The sequence below is a fragment of the Meles meles genome, chromosome 1 (assembly GCF_922984935.1).
Source record: "Meles meles chromosome 1, mMelMel3.1 paternal haplotype, whole genome shotgun sequence".
Lineage (NCBI taxonomy): Eukaryota > Metazoa > Chordata > Mammalia > Carnivora > Mustelidae > Meles > Meles meles.
In genome coordinates this window covers 124562621-124583288 of record NC_060066.1, presented here as the reverse complement: position 1 = coordinate 124583288, position 20668 = coordinate 124562621, and the positions used below count along the sequence as shown (strand labels likewise).

The 20668-nt window shown below is 38.1% G+C and overlaps 1 protein-coding gene across 5 annotated transcripts in view; it reads left to right on the top strand.

Moving 5' to 3' along the window:
* The window catches only part of NTNG1 (netrin G1), a 352694-nt gene that overhangs the window by 210328 nt on the left and 121698 nt on the right, over nt 1–20668 (top strand). The window lies entirely within an intron of this gene.

Sequence of the window (20668 nt, the reverse complement as noted above, 5' to 3'; positions counted from 1 at the left end):
GTAAGATGCAATTTCTGATGGAAATTGAGAAATAATTGAGGAATTAGGAGGAAATCAGAAAAGAGGGGATGAATTAAGGTCATTCAATAACCCCCATTAATATTTAAGTAATGCCCCTTTACATTTGTTGAGCCACCCAGGCGCCCCCACCCTTTACATATATGTGGCACTCTGTTTACAAGGTTCTTGGCAGGTACCTTCTTTTTTTGAATCTTCACAAGAAATTTTTGAAGCAGGCAGGTATATAACTCCATTTTTCAGATGAGAAAACCGAGGATAAGAGAAATTCTATGCTTTTTTTTTAAACATCCACACATAATAAAGTGACAAATCGTGCTGCTAATTACAAACCTCATACTGTCTACATTATGCTCTTCCAGCCACACTAGCCTGAAGTGAGTTCAGTCCATACAGAAGACCTAGAATGTTCCCAAGGGGCCATCTTTCAATGGCAACAACGATTCAGTGAGCCTTGTGGCTCTGCCCTTCTTGGAATATTCTGGGAGTCACTCTCTCTCTGACTCCCAGCTCTGTATTTCACTCTACCAGATTGCTGTGTGTTTATCTGAACCCTAACTTCTTAACTCATTTTTATCAATTTTATAATGCATGATTGGACTAATATATCCAATTAACACATAACTAATTTCTGTGTTAGATCTAGGTGCTTATGTGTTAGATCTAAGTGCTTCGCAGCTAAAATAAAACTCTGATGTTAGTTTCTTGTTTTCAGGGGAGCAAAAAGGTAAAGAAATAAACTGAATTTTCTAAATGTTAATTTCCCCCCGTAGTTTTCCACAAACTTAATACCTGCAACCACTTCTGCTTAATAGGCATCATTAAACACAAAACAAACCACAGATATTAATGGATAAACTTGAAAATGACCAGCTACCCTAGCTTATTTTAAGAGAATTTACCTTTCAATTGAGAATAATGTGCTTTTCCTTTTAACTTCCGTATATATTAGTCCACATTATCTCTTCTGGAACTGTAGTGAATAAGTGTACTACTTCTTTCATATAATAACATTTCATAAATTTACAGTCAATGATCCTATCTCGAGTCTTTTTTTTTTTTTCAAGTTAAATGAATACTTAACCATTTTACCATCCAAATTTTTAAAATTTAATTTCAGGGGCACCTGGGTGGCTCAGTGAGTTAAGCTTCTGCCTTTGGCTCAGATCACAATCTCAGGATCCTGGGATCGAGCCCCGCATCTCTGCTCAATGGGGAACCTGCTTCCCCCTCTCTCTCTGCCTGCCTCTCTGCCTATTTGTGATCTCTTTCTCTCTGTCAAATAAATAAATAAAATTTTTAAAAATAATAAATAAATTTTAATTTCAAATCTCTTAAAGGAAGAATAAAGTTCAGTAAATAAGAACACTCAGATGAAAGCTTAGTAACCTTAATTAAAAATAAAAAACAGGGCGCCTGGGTGGCTCAGTGGGTTAAAGCATCTGCCTTTGGCTCAGGTCATGATCCCAGGGTTCTGGGATCAAGCTCCGCATTGGGCTCTCTGCTCAGCAGGGAGCCTGCTTCCCTTCCTCTCTCTCTCTCTCTCTCTCTGCCTGCCTCTCTGCCTACTTGTGATCTCTGTCAAATGAATAAATAAAATCTTAAAATAAAATAAAAAAATAAAAAACAACACAAAAGAATTGCTACTTAACTCCAGTGACAATGCTTAGAATCAAGATTTACGGTATGAACCCATTTTAAGTGGACAACTAAGTGCCATTCTGATTTGGAACATATTTCTTAAATCCTTGAGGATTTCTTGAATTATAAGGAGAATATATGCATAAGCAGCTCATTTTCCTCTGAGGTTTGTACTATTGTAAGGAGAGAATGTATCTAATAATTCCTCCAATTAAGTTATGAACTTCATTAGTGTGCAGAAAAACAACCCAGTTTAAGAACTTGTCTCCTTATCCTTAATTCCCCAGAGCCATAGATTTTTTTAAACTAGTGGGTCATTAAAGGAAAGATGTCTCCTTTTTAAGAAACAAAAGAATAGTTAGGCAAAATACCGCATAATTAAAAAGTGAAATAATTTCCTCCCTCACTTTCTTCAGCATTCGTGTAAGAAGCTATATTCTGGCTATCTTAATAGCCAACAATGGAAAACAGGGATGTTCTCAACTCTGGTGTCCAACTTCTAGAGCCATGCTTTTAATTCTAAGACAGTGGTTGACATTTTTGGTCTCGCTGTTTTCTTTGTCCCTAGGATCAGAGTTATTTCCTGATAACTTAAGAGGTCATGGCCATTGGTTTATATTTAGTGTAAGAGTTTTTATGCATATATGTAATCAGTTGTTCAGTAGAGACACCATTTCCATTCATTCTCCAGATACAAGAACAAATGTATTAATGTCATGGACTTTTTCATAGTAAGGGGGTTTTTTTGTTTTTTTTTAAATTTATTTATTTTTTTCAGCTTAACAGTATTCATTGTTTTTGCACAATACCCAGTGTTCCATGCAATACGTGCCCTCCCTATTACCCACCACCTGGTTCCCCCAACCTCCCACCTCTGCCCCTTCAAAACCCTCAGGTTGTTTTTCAGAGTCCATAGTCTCTTATGGTTCACCTCCCCTTCCAATTTTTTTTTTTTTTATAAACATATAATGTATTTTTATCCCCAGGGGTACAGGTCTGTGAATCGCCAGGTTTACACACTTCACAGCACTCACAATAACACATACCCTCCCCAATGTCCATAACCCTCTCCCCCTATCCCAACCCCACCTCCCCCCAGCAACCCCCAGTTTGTTTTCTGAGTTTAAGAGTCATTTATGGTTTGTCTCCCTCCCAATCCCATCTTGTTTCATTTATTCTTCTCCTATCCCCCTAACCCCCCATGTTGCATCTCCACATCCTCATATCAGGGAGATCATATGATAGTTGTCTTTCTCCGATTGACTTATTTGACTAAGGATGATACCCTCTAGCTCCATCCACGTTGTCCCAAATGGCAAGATTTCATTTCTTTTGATGGCTGCATAGTATTCCATTGTGTATATATACCACATCTTCTTTACCCATTCATCTGTTGATGGACATCTAGGTTCTTTCCATAGTTTGGCTATTGTAGACATTGCTGCTATAAACATTCGGGTACACGTGCCCCTTCGGATCACTGGTTTTGTATCTTTAGGGTAAATACCCAGTAGTGCAATTGCTGGGTCATAGGGTAGTTCTATTTTCAACATTTTGAGGAACCTCCATGCTGTTTTCCAGAGTGGTTGCACCAGCTTGCATTCCCACCAACAGTGGAGGGGGTTCCCCTTTCTCCGCATCCTCGCCAGCATCTGTCATTTCCTGACTTGTTAATTTTAGCCATTCTGACTGGTATGAGGTGATATCTCATTGTGGTTTTGATTTGTATTTCCCTGATGCCGAGTGATGTGGAGCACTTTTTCATGTGTCTGTTGGCCATCTGGATGTCTTCTTTGCAGAAATGTCTGTTCATGTCCTCTGCCCATTTCTTGATTGGATTGTTTGTTCTTTGGGTGTTGAGTTTGCTAAGTTCCTTATAGATTTTGGATACTAGCCCTTTATCTGATATGTCGTTTGCAAATATCTTCTCCCATTCTGTCAGTTGTCTTTTGGTTTTGTTAACTGTTTCCTTTGCTGTGCAAAAGCTTTTGATCTTGATGAAATTCCAATAGTTCATTTTTGCCCTTGCTTCCCTTGCCTTTGCCGATGTTCCTAGGAAGATGTTGCTATGGCTGAGGTCAAAGAGGTTGCTGCCTGCGTTCTCCTCAAGGATTTTGATGGATTCCTTTCTCACATTGAGGTCCTTCATCCATTTTGAGTCTATTTTCGTGTGTGGTGTAAGGAAGTGGTACAATGTCATTTTTCTGCATGTGGTTGCCCAATTTTCCCAGCACCATTGATTGAAGAGGCTGTCTTTTTTCCATTGGACATTCTTTCCTGCTTTGTCGAAGATTAGTTGACCATAGAGTTGAGGGTCTATTTCTGGGCTCTCTATTCTGTTCCATTAATCTATGTGTCTGTTTTTGTGCCAGTACCATACTGTCTTGATGATGACAGCTTTGTAATAGAGCTTGAAGTCCGGAATTGTGATGCCACCAACTTTGGCTTTCTTTTTCAATATTCCTTTGGCTATTCGAGGTCTTTTCTGGTTCCATATAAATTTGAGGATGATTTGTTCCATTTCTTTGAAAAAAATGGATGGTATTTTGATAGCGATTGCATTAAATGTGTAGATTGCTTTAGGTAGCATAGACATGTTCACAATATTTATTCTTCCAATCCAGGAGCATGGAACACTTTTCCATTTCTTTGTGTCTTCCTCAATTTCTTTCATGAGTACTTTATAGTTTTCTGAGTACAGATTCTTTGCCTCCTTGGTTAGGTTTATTCCTAGGTATCTTATAGTTTTGGGTGCAATTGTAAATGGGATTGACTCCTTAATTTCTCTTTCTTCTGTCTTGTTGTTGGTGTACAGAAATGCAACTGATTTCTGTGCATTGATTTTATATCCTGACACGTTACTGAATTCCCATACAAGTTCTAGAAGTTTTGGAGTGGAGTCTTTTGGGTTTTCCACATATAGTATCATATCATCTGCGAAGAGTGATAGTTTGACTTCTTCTTTGCTGATTTGGATGCCTTTAATTTCTTTTTGCTGTCTGATTGCTGAGGCTAGGAATTCTAGTACTATGTTTAATAGCAGTGGTGATAATGGACATCCCTGCCGTGATCCTGACCTTAGCGGAAAAGCTTTCAGTTTTTCTCCATTGAGAATGATATTTGCAGTGGGTTCTTCATAGATGGCTTTGATAATATTGAGGTATGTGCCCTCTATCCCTACACTTTGAAGAGTTCTGATCAGGAAGGGATGCTGTACTTTGTCAAATGCTTTTTCAGCATCTATTGAGAGTATCATATGGTTCTTGTTCTTTCTTTTATTAATGTGTTCTATCACATTGATTGATCACATTGATTGATTTGTGGATGTTGAACCAACCCTGCATCCCACTTGATCGTGGTGAATAATCCTTTTAATGTACTGTTGAATCCTATTGGCTAGTATTTTGGTGAGAATTTTTGCATCTGTGTTCATCAAGGATATTGGTCTGTAGTTCTCTTTTTTGGTGGGATCCTTGTCTGGTTTTGGGGTCAAGGTGATGCTGGCCTCATAGAATGAGTTTGGAAGTTTTCCTTCCATTTCTATTTTTTGGAACAGATTCCGGAAGAATGGGAATTAGTTCTTCTTCAAATGTTTGATAGAATTCCCCTGGGAAGTCGTCTGGCTCTGGGCTTTTGTTTGTTTGGAGATTTTTGATGACTGTTTCAATCTCCTTACTGGTTATGGGCCTGTTCAGGTTTTCTATTTCTTCCTGGTTCAGTTGTGGTAGTTTATATGTCTCTAGGAATGCATCCATTTCTTCCAGATTGTCCAATTTGTTGGCGTAAAATTGCTCATAGTATGTTCTTATAATTGTCTGTATTTCTTTGGTGTTAGTTGTGATCTCTCCTCTTTCATTCATGATTTTATTTATTTGGGTCCTTTCTCTTTTCTTTTTGATGAGTCTGGCCAGGGGTTTATCAATCTTATTGATTCTTTCAAAGAACCAGTTCCTAGTTTCATTGATTTTTTTTATTGTTTTTTTTTGGTTTCTATTTCATTGATTTCTGCTCTGATCTTTATGATTTCTCTTCTCCTGCTGGGTTTAGGGTTTCTTTCTTGTTCTTTCTCCAGCTCCTTTACGTGTAGGGTTAGGTTGTGTACTTGAGACCTTTCTTGTTTCTTGAGAAAGGCTTGTACCGCTATATATTTTCCTCTCAGGACTGCCTTTGCTGTGTCCCACAGATTTTGAACCATTGTGTTTTCATTATCATTTGTTTCCATGAATTTTTTTAATTCTTCTTTAATTTCCTGGTTGACCCATTCATTCTTTAGAAGGATGCTGTTTAGTCTCCATGTATTTGGGTTCTTTCCAGCTTTCCTCTTGTGATTGAGTTCTAGCTTCAGAGCATTGTGGTCTGAAAATATGCAGGGAATGATCCTAATCTTTTGATACTGGTTGAGACCTGATTTGTGACCCAGGATGTGATCTATTCTGGAGAATGTTCCATGTGCACTAGAGAAGAATGTGTATTCTGTTGCTTTGGGATGAAATGTTCTGAATATATCTGTGATGTCCATCTGATCCAGTGTGTCATTTAAGGCCTTTATTTCCTTGTTGATCTTTGGCTTGGATGATCTATCCATTTCAGTGAGAGGAGTGTTAAAGTCCCCTACTATTATTGTATTATTATTGATGTGTTTCTTTGATTTTGTTATTAATTGGTTGATATAGTTGGCTGCTCCCACGTTAGGGGCATAGATATTTAAAATTGTTAGATCTTCTTGTTGGACAGACCCTTTGAGTAGGATATAGTGTCCTTCCTCATCTCTTATTATAGTCTTTGGCTTAAAATCTAATTGATCTGATATAAGGATTGCCACCCCAGCTTTCTTCTGATGCCCATTAGCACGGTAAATTGTTTTCCACCCCCTCACTTTAAATCTGGAGGTGTCTTCGCATCTAAAATGAGTTTCTTGTAGGCAACATACTGATGGGTTTTGTTTTTTTTTTATCCATTCTGATACCCTGTGTCTTTTGATTGGGGCATTTAGCCCATTAACATTCAGGGTAACTATTGAGAGATATGAATTTAGTGCCATTATGAGTCTGTAAGGTGACTGTTACTGTATATTGTCTCTGTACCTTTCTGATCTACTACTTTTAGGCCCTCTCTTTGCTTAGAGGACCCCTTTCAACATTTCCTGTAGAGCTGGTTTGGTGTTTGCAAATTCTTTCAGTTTTTGTTTGTCCTGGAAGCTTTTTATCTCTCCTTCTATTTTCAATGATAGCCTAGCTGGATAGAATATTCTTGGCTGCATGTTTTTCTCGTTTAGTGCTCTGAATATATCATGCCAGCCCTTTCTGGCCTGCCAGGTCTCTGTGGATAAGTCTGCCGCCAATCTAATATTTTTACCATTGTATGTTACAGACATCTTTTCCCGGGCTGCTTTCAGGATTTTCTCTTTGTCACCAAGACTTGTAAATTTTACTATTAGGTGACGGGGTGTGGACCTATTCTTGTTGACTTTGAGGGGGGTTCTCTGCATCTCCTGGATTTTGATGCTTGTTCCCTTTGCCATATTAGGGAAATTCTCTCCAATAATTCTCTCCAATAGACCTTCTGCTTCCCTCTCTCTTTCTTCTTCTTCTGGAATCCCAATTATTCTAATGTTGTTTCATCTTATGGTGTCACTTATCTCTCGAATTCTCCCCTCATGGTCCAGTAGCTGTTTGTCCCTCTTTTGCTCGGCTTCTTTATTCTCTGTCATTTGGTCTTCTATATCACTAATTCTTTCTTCTGCCTCATTTATCCTAGCAGTGAGAGCCTCCATTTTTGATTGCACCTCATTAATAGCTTTTTTTATTTCAACTTGGTTAGATTTTAGTTCTTTAATTTCTCCAGAAAGGGCTTTAATATCTCCAGAGAGGGTTTCTCTAATATCTTCCATGCCTTTTTTGAGCCCAGCTAGAATGTTCAGAATCGTCATTCTGAACTCTTGATCCGACATATTACCAATGTCTGTGTTGATTAGGTCCCTAGCCTTCAGAACTACCTCTTGTTCTTTTGTTTGTGGTGATTTTTTTCCGCCTTGTCATTTTGTCCAGATAAGAGGATATGAAGGATCAAATAAAATACTAAAAGGGTGGCAAAGATCCCAGAAAAATGCGCTGTAATGAAATCAGAAGAGACCCCAAATTGTGGGGGGGAGAAAGGGGATAAAAAGAGGTTCAGAAAAAAAAATTTTTTTAAATAAAACAAATAAAGAAAAAATATAAAAAAGAAAGAAAATATATATATATTTAGATAAACTAGTCAAAAAAACGTCAAAAAAGAAAAGGGTAAAAGTTTTAAAAAATTTAGCAGAAGAAGAAAAAAGAAAAAAATTGAAAAAAGGAAAAAAAAAATGGAATTAACCGCAAGACTAAAGAATCATGGGGAGAAAGCCATGAGTTCCGTGCTTTGCTTTCTCCTCCTCTGGAATTCCGCTGCTGTCTTAGGAATTGAACCTGCTTTCCTTGATAGATGAACTTCGTCCTGGCTGGATATTTTGTTGATCATCTGGGGGAGGGGCCTGTTGTAGTGACTCTCAAGTGTCTTGCCCGAGGCGGAATTGCACCGCCCTTACCGGGGCCCGGACTAAGTAATCCGCTCGGGTTCGCTTTTGGTAGCTTCTGTTCCCTGAACGCTTTCCGTAGAGTTCCAGAGGACAGGAATGAAAATGGCGGCCTCCTAGGCTCCGGCCCGGAGGAGCCAAGAGCCCGGGGCCCCACTCCTCAGTGCTCCCCGAGAGGACAGCACCCTATCACTCCCGTATCCCCAGCCTCTAGCCATGCTCCGAGCTCACCCAGCCCGCGACCAGTTCAAGGTAACCCCGAGCTGAGAGTTCAGTCCTCGGCTCTGTCTCTGCAGCTGGCTTCTCCGTTCTAATACCTGCGAGCTCTGCGGCACTCCAACACCCCCGATCCTTCTGTGACCCTGCGGGACCTGAGGCCATGCTGACCCCGCGTGGGCTTCACCCCGGTTTAGCCTCTGGAGCAATGTCCCTCAGTGGAACAGACTTTTAAAGGTCCTGATTTTGTGCTCCGTTGCTCTGCCGCTTGCCGGGAGCCGGCCCCTCCCCCGCGGTCTATCTTCCCGTCGTTTTAGATTCACTTCTCCTCCAGTCCTGCCTTTCAGAAAGTGGTTGATTTTCTGTTTCTAGAATTGCTGTTCTTCTTCTCTTCAATCTCCCGTTGGATTTGTAGGTGTTTGCAATGTTTAGATAAGGTATTGAGCTGATCTTCTGCTACCTGATGTAGTCTCAGCCTGCTACTTCTCCGCCATCTTGACTCCTCCTCCTCATAGTAATGGGTTTTATCATATCAGTTTGATTGTGTGAATATGTTGATTTTATTGCAATATAAGTCTATATTTCAAGTAAGTAACTTTTAGAACTAAATATTTTAGTTTAACCAGAACTAACTGCATTGCGTATAAGATGGTTGCTATTTCTGTGTCCTTTTTATAGGTAAGAAAACTATCTGAATAAGGCCACTGTATTGGTGGCAATGGGGAAAGGAAAATTCTAAAATGCTTGTTTTGGGAAATGAATTTGCTCCTGAAATTCCCACTTGAAAATCATTGAGTCAATGGATAGACTAGGTTTTATTTTTTATTACTTTTTTAAGATTTTATTTATTTACTTGAGAGAGAGAGAGAGAGAGAGCATGATCACAAGCCAGGGTAAGGGCAGAGAGAGAAGCAGACTCCCCACTGAGCAGGGAGCCCGGTGTAGGATTCAATCCCGGGACTCCATGATCGTGACCTGAGTGGAAGGCAAACACTTAACTGACTGAGCCACCCAGGCACCCCGAGTAGGTCTTAAATCTGTGTATAGGAACCTCACAAATCCCAGCGGTCTACAAATCCCAATCCAGAATATTGTGTCAGCTCTTTCTTGCTTTGTGACCCATACCCAAGACAACTGATACGGTGTTAGTAATGTATTGAGAAGACAGAGAGTAAAACAGTAGGACCTCAAATCATTTTTTGTCTTACTTTTAGAAGGAAACATTGGCTGGGGGTCAAGAGAAGTGGGTTCTAGCTCTAGCTCTGTTATTAATTCTGTGATCTCAGAGCAAGTCCCAACCACTATGAGCAGAGTCTCCTCATCTACAAAATAAGAATGTTACACTGCATTTGTTTTTGAGAATCACTCTTCAAATAAAGGTCATAGGGTCAAATGCATTTGGAAAATGTTTACATTATTTCCTTCTAGGAGAATTACAATGTATATTAGCAAATTAAATGCCCTGCCATATCCTATGATAGAGAAACATTTCCATTTTATTTATCCAGACCCTCCCAAACTTAGCCAAAAAACATCTATTAATACCATAACTAGCATCAATAGAAATCATGCAGGGTAACAAAATCCCTTTACATCAGTCTCTAATGCTATTGGACTTTTCATATGATTTAAGGAAATAAATGAAAACATTGTGTGGTGTGAGTGTGTGTGTTTGAACTATTTGCAGTGCTAAGAACAGATTGATATTTTGCAGTGAGGTCTAATTTTAGCTATCATCTTTCCTATATTGTTGCCACACCGGGTAAAAAAACGAGACTATCTTAAGTATGGCCTTGATAAGAAGTACCTTTCTTTTTTTACTGTTGCTCTTATTTTTTGAACCCTGGGTTGTACTGTGTATCTTTCTTTAAGAAGTATAGGAAATTAAGTACAGTATTGGAATAGATAGGGATATTTTTGTTTTGTTTTTAAGCTTGAGAAATTGTGATGGAAGATGCAAAGATGTAAAAAATGAAATGCCAAGTGGTACAATCTGGTCTGTTTCAGAGATAAATAGAGATGTTGGAAGATTTCTATTTCTCTCGAATGTAAGCTTTTTCAAACTCTAATTACAGCAATAAACTAAAATCATGTATTTAAAGGAAAATAAGATTAACTCATATTTAATTTTTTTTTTCATTTGCTTTGGAAGATATTCTGGAAACCACAGGCTGATTGTAGTTAAATGCATGTTGCCTTTCTTTTGCTCCTTAGGAATGCTAATGAATAACAAATGAGAGCCCAGTAAAACCAAAAATAGTATACAGCTAAGGGATATCACCTTGTCTAGGAATTGATTGCTGCCCTGGCTGCTTTTACTCATTTGGTTTTAGTGAAATATCAAGAAAGTGAAGCTCTTACAACATATTTGTGACATCCATGTGTAATTATTAATCTTCCAGTGTTGCTGGGAACAGAGAAGAAGTAGGGGGAGGGGGAAGTCTAAGAAGTCAGCAATTTGTCAGGTTGGAAATAGACAGCATCATGAATTCCTCCTGTACTGGAATTATATAGACAGTGAGTATGCCAAATAGAACCATAGCATTGCAAAATCATTTCTTTTAGAACTGAAAGAAACCCTGACATAATGTAATCTAACTCCCTCTTTTCCAGATGTGAAACAGAATGGTTAAACCAACTAACCAAGGATGATACTGTTACATAACCAGAAATTAGGCCCAGATGGAACTTGTTATATTTTACTCATTGACCTGTCCTCTGTGCCTAGCACTGGGCCTGGCGCATAGTAGGAATTCCACAAATATTTATTGATGGGTTAAGTGAATGTCTGTGGAATACCCTTTTGAGCAGCATGGAAACCAACAATTCTAAGTATCTACACACTTCTCACTTGGCATCCTGTGACCACCTTTGTGTGTTCCTTATGTAAGACTGCAAAGGAACTAGAGCTAAGCCCCATAGTTTTGGTAATGCCACGTCATCTAAAATGCTAAAATTGCAAAGCTTCAGACTTCAACAAATTGACCAAAGATAGAGAATAAAATTTATCTACCTCAGATATCAGAGCCATATATCTATTCATGATAAATGAGTATTACTCCACTCAGACACACACGTTTCCTTTATTATTTTCTGATTGGTGCTTTAAGACCAAAATCATGACTCATAATTTCTTTCCTGGGTGAGAACAAGTCCATGAAAAGAACTGGATTCTTCTACCAACCCCCAAGAAGTATTTAGTGAAATCAAAATGGCACCGTTTGTCCCAACGCGAGCTTCAAATGACATTTGTCTCCTGGGTTCAGCAACTAAGTAGTTAAAAAATATATAACAGCCATCTTACAATTTGTAAATGAGGCCTTTAAATATTGATAGAGCCAGTGTTGGGTTTCAAAAAATTTGAGCTAAGGAGACAAGGAAACAGGCAGTGACCTTTTATGAACATATGTCTTAACTAAAATAATTCAAGTTCATTATATACTCCTAAGCAGCAAAAGAGGACTAAAAATATTAATAGGTATGAGAAGAAGAGAGAAAGAAAATGAAAGAACATACTGCATGGTTAGCTAGCTCAGAGTGGAGGAACTGTGGATAATTTGATTCATTTTTGTTTTTCTGTATTTTTCACATTTTATTCATTGAACATAGCATTGAATAAAATTAGTTTTAACAATAAAGTTAAAATTTAGCAGTGTTACAGTATTTAAAATCAATACACAAATATCTGTTGTGTTTCTATATAATAACAATGAACAATCCAAAAAGGAAATTATGTAAACAATACCATTTACAATAGCACCAAAAAGAATAAAATACTTAGGAATAAACTTAACCAAAAAGGCAAATGATTTTTACACTAAAAACTATAAAACATTGCTGAAAGAAATTGAAGGAGAGTATAAATGAAATTTCCTGGTCATGAGTTGGAAAATCTTAAGATGTCACTACTACCCCATGTGTTCTCTAGAATTGAAGCAATCTCTGTCAAAATCCCAATGACACTTTTGGCAGAAGTAGAAAAATCCATCATAAAATTCATATGGAATCTCAAGTAACTCTGAAAACTCAAATTTTTTTTTCTTGAAAAAGCAGAATGAAGTTGGAAGTTTAACACTTTTTATTTTGAAACTTACGACAAAGCTATAGTAATCAAAACAGTATGTATCAGAATACAAGTAGACTTATAGAGAAATAGAATATAATACAGTCCAGAAATAAGCCCTTGCACATATCACTAAATGATTTTTGAAAAGGGAGCCAGTCCCACCAAAGAGAAACGACAATCTTTTAAACAAATGATGTTAGGAAAACTGGATATCCACATGCAAAAAAAAAAAAAAAAAAAAAGAAAGAAAGAAAAGAAAAGAAAAAGAACTTACATCCTTATCTTATACTTTATCAAATATTAACTCAAAATATTAACTCAAGATGGATCAAAGACCTAAATGTAAGAGCTGTAAGTATGAAACTTTTAGGAGAAAACATGGGGGCAAAACTCATGATACTGGATTTGGCAATCATTTCAGGAATGTGACACCAAAAGCATAAACAATGAAAGAAAAAATGGATAAGTTAAACTTCATCAAAATTAGAACATTTTACACATTAATGGACACCATCAAGAGTGGAAGGCAACCCACAAAATGGAAGAAAATATTGGCAAATCATATATTGTAATTGATATCTAGAGTATAGAAAAACTTACAACTCAACAATAACAAATATAAATGTCCCACAACAATGAGAATATACTTCATGTCACAAAACCATACACTTCAAAATAGTTAAAATGGTAAATTCTGTTATGTATATTTAACACATAAAAAGTAAAATTAAGTAACAGAAAAAATATAATACTTCTTGTCTCAACAAAATAAAACACAGAAATTCTAAGATATTTAACATTCTTAGTCCTTTGCTATTTTTAATGTTGTTCTTGGCTTTGAGATGAAGAAAGATATTGAGCAGGGTTTTGAGTTTGGAAGGGGGTTCCATGCTATTTGGAGGAAATACCATTTTGTCAAGCAGATAGTTAATAGGCAGAGGAGATTCTCTGTGTAGAAGAAAGATGAAAAGCAATTAGAGAAGTGGGCCTAAAGGACAGGCATCATAATAGTAATAGAGGATTTTTAAAGATTTTATTCATTTGTTTGACAGAGATTGCAAGTAGGCAGAGAAGCAGACAGAGAGAGAGGGGAAAGCAGGCTCCCTGCTGAGCAGAGAGCCCAATGTGGGGCTCAATCCCAGGACTCTGAGACCATGACCTGAGCCAAAGGCAGAGGCTTAACCCACTGAGCCACCAGGTGCCCCAGTAGTAGAGGACTTTTAATATCAGAATGTTTTGATTTCATACTAGAGATAAGCAATGAGGAACAACTGTAAGTCTGTGTAGAGTGTTAGGCTTTGGGGAAGATGACAATTTTTTTTTTTTTAAACACTAAGAAGGTTATACTACTGTTTGTATACAAAATGGCTTGAAAGAAGGACCTTATTATAGTAATAACCATCATGAAAGGTGACGGCTATGAATGCAGAAAGGAAGAAATAAATCTGAAAAGCAGGTTTTAATAACACAAAGAAGTGCAACATCCAGGTGCCTCAGTTGGTTAAAAGTCGATTTCAGCTCAGGTCATGATCCTGGGATCCTGGGATCAAGCCCCAAGTCAGGCTCCCTGCTTAGCATAGAGTCTGTTTGCCTGTCTCCCACACCTTCTCCCTCTGCCCCTCCCTCTGCTCATGCTCTCTCTTTCAAATAAATAAATAAAAATAAAATCTTTAAAAAAATAATAATAATAATACAGAGAAGCAAGCCTATCCCTAATATTCGCATGGTGGGGAAAGAATGCAGAGGAAACCCACATACTATATCCCTAAAAAATTATAAGTTATGCATTGAACTGTACCTCTGACGCCCATTTCCCCACCCTGGACCCAATGGGCACTCCCCAGTGTATGGTTAAAGGAGCCATCATCTCAACCCAGCCAGTTCTGCAGTGTGAAGTGTTGATAACAATCTGATACTGCTGGAGGAAGGCAGATCCTGTATCCTGGGACAAAGACTCCAAAGTTGTGACTGATCTGCCTGAACTTGGAATGATAACCTACCTATGCAAGCCTCTAAGAGCCCAAGGCAAGATATCTTTTCTCTCAATACCTCACTTCTCCATTCCAAGATTTCTAGGTAATTCTAAGCACCTCCCAAAACTATAGCAAGTGCTCTTCTTCTTGTAATGGCCATACCAACTCTCTTGCCAATAATAACTACAAACTCTGGACTAAAAGTAAAAACATTTGAAGATTCTAGAGAATGACAAGAAGCAGGCAGATACTGGAAAGGAGTCAATACTTGCAAGAAAGGAAAGGCATTGAATGATTTTTCCTTTTTTCCAGTTTTCCCATAAGAGCAGGCCTCAGTCTCTCCCATGCATGATGGGGAAGGGGGTGCAATTAAAACTCAGATGGAAAATCTTCTCTTTTATTGGCTTGAACAACCAGAGGACAGGTGGAGGCCACCATAATAACTAAAATATCTTGGGGATGTTTTATCTCCTTTGGAAAGATAAGTTTTAAAGAAAAAAAATTAATGGTGTTTCTCAGGAAATCTGAACTTGCAAAAGAAGTCTTTAACAACGTGTTGCATCTTTCTGCACTCCTACCCAGGATGAGCAGATCAGTTGGGAAATCTCATCCACATTCACTTCAGAAGCACTTTTTGTAGCCTACCTTCATGGCTGCTTACAGATCAAAGAGAACATAGGGTAGAGCACCTGCCCTTCTTGGTTCAGAGGTATGTCTCCACCTCACCAAAGTCATTCAAATGCTCTTTGTTTCTCACAGCTCTGCCCACTTCCCTAGCCAGTGTGAGACTGGGAAGTTAGCAGATCACAACCAAGAAGTGAGAGCCTTTTCTGATTCCAGAGCCACCCACTTAGAGGAAGAGAAAGCATGTTGAAGAGTCAGCACAGTTGGTATCAAAGGAGAGCCTGTCAATTACCTGCTTAACCTTAGCAGAATGGAAAATGTCCAAAATCCCATAATGTGTAACAAAAACTTCAGGTAGCCCAGAAACTCTCAGAAATGTACTATAATTTAAAAGGGAAAGGAATCTTTTTTGGACATGGCAGTAACCCTTTCGTTAAACATGTTAACGCAAAGCAGACATTTTGCAACTTTAATTTTTTATGCTTTTCTTTAAAGTGAACAGAATAACTAGTTATGTTTCGTTGAATAGAAATGATGAGGGTTTTTTGAGAACATGATGGTAATGTGCAAATAAAAAAGGATAAAACATCATTTAATTGAGAATCAGATCACTTGGACTCTAATCCCAGCACTGTAACAGGAAAAATAATAAGACCTACCTTTCCTCCCTTTCAGGAACTGGAAAAAACAAAAATGCAAAATGCAATACAAACAAATCAAGCACTTAAAATGTTTAGTGCTTACTAGTTCCTGGCAGTGTGCCAATTGATGGAGATACAGAAATGAAAAGCCACAGTCTCTGTCTTCCAGTTGCTACCATCTGGATGGATTGATTCACAAGGAAAATTATAAGGCAATGTGATCTCTTCAGTGATAGGGATACAGATAAGATTGCTATGGTAACACCAAGGAGGGGGACGATGGGCGGGGGGGGGGGTGTTTCTAGAGGACCTTCTGATAGTCTCTTTTTCATCAAGGTTATTTCTAAACAATCACCTCCATATGTCAGGTTGAACCATATGAAATTGTTATTAATCAATTAAAAATGACTGAATATGATCTAATGGTTGACAATGTCCTATTTTAGACCCAGTACACACTTAGAAAACATGCTTTCTCCCTAATATAGGTATATCCAGAAAATTTATTCACAGTAGAGTTACTTCTAGACACACAGAAATATTGAGTAAAATGTGGATTTGCAAGACTGCATGTTGTTTAATCAGACTGAATGACAGGCTCAATTTTCAATACAAAGTTAATCCTGTTTTCATTAAATATAAATGTTATTTATGGAAAACAAGAGTCCTGCAGAAGCAAAAAGATATCTCTCAGGGTTACACATTTTATATTTGCTTAGCATTGATGACTTTAAACCAAGAGTCCCTCTTTGCAATTTGATTATCTGCTCCTTTCCTTGATATTGATTATTCTATTAGATTTTGCTGCTAACAACAGCATATGTAAAGATTCCAATATTATTTTACTGCCAAAATAAGATGCCAAAGGAAATTACATACCATAGTTGAGTCTTCGATACAATCTAAAATAAGAAAATATTAAGTAGAGACATACGCTTATAACAAACTCTGGTTTACATGGAGAGGCAGCAGAGGAAGAGCAGTAGAACAGACCCAGGTTCAAATCCAGACTCCACCACTTGCTACCTAAGCTAAGTCTAGCTAAGCTAGACTTCAGAAAAATTGCCTAACATAAATATCTCAGAGTTTCAGTCCCACTCATCTATAAAATGGAGCAAATGCTATCCACATAGATGAGTTATTTTAAAAGATCATGAATGTATATAAAATCCAAGTACATGTGAAATAAATGGTGATTATTATCATGGGCCCAGGATGGTAGCTACACTTGAATATTATGACTCTGAAAACAATTTTGCTTTGTTTTCAATTATTTTTTTCTTTATCTTACTACAACATACTGGCCCTATCAACATTCACCATTAATATTTTTTTGTCTACTAACTCTTTCCACTTTCTTATATTGCTGGACTATTTATACGAATATGTAATTCATACTCTATTGTACCTTCATTAATATACTTATGTGATCTGCCTTTATTGCTTCCTTTCCTTTTGAAGACTGAAGCAGGTTAAATTTATCCTTCCCGTATTTCTAGAGTTCCCCATCAGTAGAGATCACCATGAAAATTAAAACCAGGAATTGTAAAAAAAGCAGAGCAACTTCAGGTTTTCTAAGGTTGGCTCCTTGAGTCCGGGGTAAATGCAGTTATATTATACGCCATTTCCTCTGGGTTGCAGGCAGGCATTTGTCCTCCCTGATGATGGATGGCCTATTTTGACATTTTGCATGGGTAACTCTTGAGAATGACAACTGTAGTTATAAAAGATTCATTGGTTCATCCTACAGTCCTAACACTGTCACCTTGACACACAGTGACAGGATTGCAATGTCTGTTGACCCTGTTGGTCACCAAAAAGGAGAAGAAAATGTCCCAGGAACATCTAAAACAGGGAAGGAGTTTAGAACTCCTTTTCCATAGGATGTAATAACTAATGCATTTTGTAGTTCTGTTTTTCCTCTGGCTTTAGCGAATCTGCTTTGGAAAGGCAGCAAACTCCATCATGTGCCGGGGAAGTTCAGGGATTACCATCTTAAGAACTATATTCAGTTTAGGGGCAAGTCCATGAGTTGTGAAAACTGGAAAAGAGTTTTAGCAGGTGAAGGTAAAAAATTTTGTGGGCTCACTAGAGTGGACAACTTAGTGGAGAAGATATACAAAAGATATTATGTATTAATAAATGATAGTCAAATTCATTTAAAATCACTCTGTAAATCATCTTTTTTGATTAGTAGTTTTATTTCATCTCTAATCTATATTCTTTCTATTTTAAAGGCAAAGTGGATTTCTTAAAATAAGCATTTTGGTGAGTTTGGGAGTAACTTACAAGCATTCTAACACTTAATAATAAAATGTGACTGACCGATCAGTCCCAAGGGAAATTCTGACACACAAATCATAACCACTCCCTCCAAAAAGTAGGACCGAAGCATTAATAGAACCATTATTATGCCATTACCGTAATTGAAAGATGAATGTCATAGTTCAGATTTAAGTGCTTCACACAAATAATACACTCAACTATAAAAAATGAAAAACACAGGCAGAGGAGGGCTCTGTACATTGAGATATGTGTCTTTACACTCAACTAATTAGTCGCTACTGAATGTTTTTGCTTTGCTCAATGGCATGTGGTACATAAATCATTGCAATATGTTCGATGCAAATGGTTGTTAATAGAGGAACCATCTGCTCTGTGCTGGAGAGTTTGTTAAAAAGAATGTGGTGAACCTACTTTGGATGATGTTGAAAAACTCAAATACCAAATTTCTAAAATGAGCTGCCTCCGTTAACCCCAACATACCGGATGCTCCTCTGGCCTTTTTAATTCTACAGATTCATCACTAAAGCACTCGTAACACAGCCTATGCTGTTTCCATGCAACCCCATCGGACACCTCTAAAGGCAGACTATCCTACGGAGGCCTCCCACTGCATGGAGACCTACAGTGTCCTAAAAGTGTGTTCGGGGTTTTAGAACATCCAATAAATAATCAGGTGATCCTCTCTAGCACATTTTTGCTAACACGAATCAGACAGACTCTCCATCCCTGTCCCTCCTGGAAGCTGTTCCTTTATAGCTGTAGATCACTGGCAAGTTGCAGGCTGATGATGAATTGCCATGGGTATCATCAGTGTTTGCAACCTCCACCTCCCATAATCCACAGTACTGTATTTCTCCAAAAGATCATCAGTGCAAAAGGGAGCCATGATTTCTCTCCCAACATACTTTATTAGATGCTGTCACATAGCTTCCTAATAATGTCTGCCGGACTCACCAGTGACACTGTAAAACATGGAAAAATTAGTAATAGGACAGGAATCAGAGCCATCAGCTTTCCAATGTTGTGCTCCACTTTCTGGGGGGGGGGGGGGGGGAAGGAATGCTCCTTAATCCTGCCCTTTCTAATCAGTTCCTGGTCAAGGTTGCTGTCGGTATATTTAAGAGCCAGCTGCCATGATGATCTATGACATTAATATCCATTGGAAGTATGCTTAAATGATACAATACTCAAACTTCGGCCATGAAAGAACAAGCTTAGAAAGTAACTGTGTTGATGAAAATCTTCAAGTACACAACTTCACTAAAGCCAGATGCAAGGTATGATTATTGGCCTACAGCTAACTTGGCTTTCTCTACCCTACTTTTTTTTTTCCTTCCCCCCTACTCCTCTCTCTTTTGGCTCTTACGGTATCTGATTTAAGACTGTGCTTTTGGGGATTCGCCTGCAGGAGGAGAGGCTGCAGGAGAGCTCATTAGCCCAGCAGATGCTCTATCCCTGGATGAATTATACAATGAAAAGCTTGCTTCTGAGGGCCACCAAAAAGAGCCAGGGCTTTGTGGAGGTGGGCAGCCCTGCAGTGCAATACAAGCTTTTTATTTGTTAAAAAGGGATTTTGTACTAAAAACATTTCCCTTTGTTTGTTCTCATGAAAAGAGGAGCCTCCTGAAGGCTGCATGTATTTGATGACTCCATTTCAAAATGAACACTTGTCAGTTTCCAAAGGGGGCTGGTGCACTTGAAAGTGACACAAAACCATTAGGAGATGGAGAGACTGGCAGGATAATCAGACAGGCAATGCCTTAAAGGCAAAGCGTGCTGGCTGGGAATTTGAGAAGCTCGAATGTTGAAGTGGATTCTGACAATGATCCTGAGCCTTTACAAAGCCCATGCTTTAGATTTGGAGCCTAGGAAAAAAAAAAAAAAAACTTAGGTTGTCTAATTACATTAGTTTATTGAGCTGTAGTACCACTTTGGTTCCCAGAACACCACTTTAATTTAATTTAGATTTTGTTACTTCTTCCCCTCCAAAAAGAAAACTTCACCATGGAGGCATATTTATTGTTTTTAATGTTTATGTTTGGAAACATTCACTAATTCATTTTCCCACTTAATTACAGGGAACAGGAGGATTGATTCTTTAAAACCACAGATGATATTTACCAAAGTTTTTTATGTGAAAATATAAATGGAAAGTTTCTTTGATCCAAAATTGTAGTCTGATTTTCAGAGGTGTTTTTTTTTTTCTTTCTTTTTTTTTTTTTTTTTTTTTTAAGGAGAGGAAAGGGCACCCAGGGAAATATGAAGAGCCAACAAAAGCCAGCTGTGGAGACATGGTATTCATCAACCTTGAGTCTTTTGTATAGGGAAGTGCATTTGGGTCATTGCTACTTTCCTTCTTGGCAGGATCCTGTGGGGCCTCCCCAGTTCACTCTGCTGATATTCAGTGACAAACACACCAGCAGGGAGGGCATTCAGACACATTCCATCTGTTGGTGGTATAATTTTTTTCAGATTTGCTGGATGAGGTGTTTGTCAGCAAACTTGTCACTCTGCTGTATTTTTGAGGTTTGGGTCCTCTTCTTGGGCCAAAAGATATCTGAGCGATGCAAAGCAGAATTTCATAGCCCTCTCTTAATATTTTTTATACTGGTGATGTCCTCATCTCCAAAACACTTTCCTCACTTCT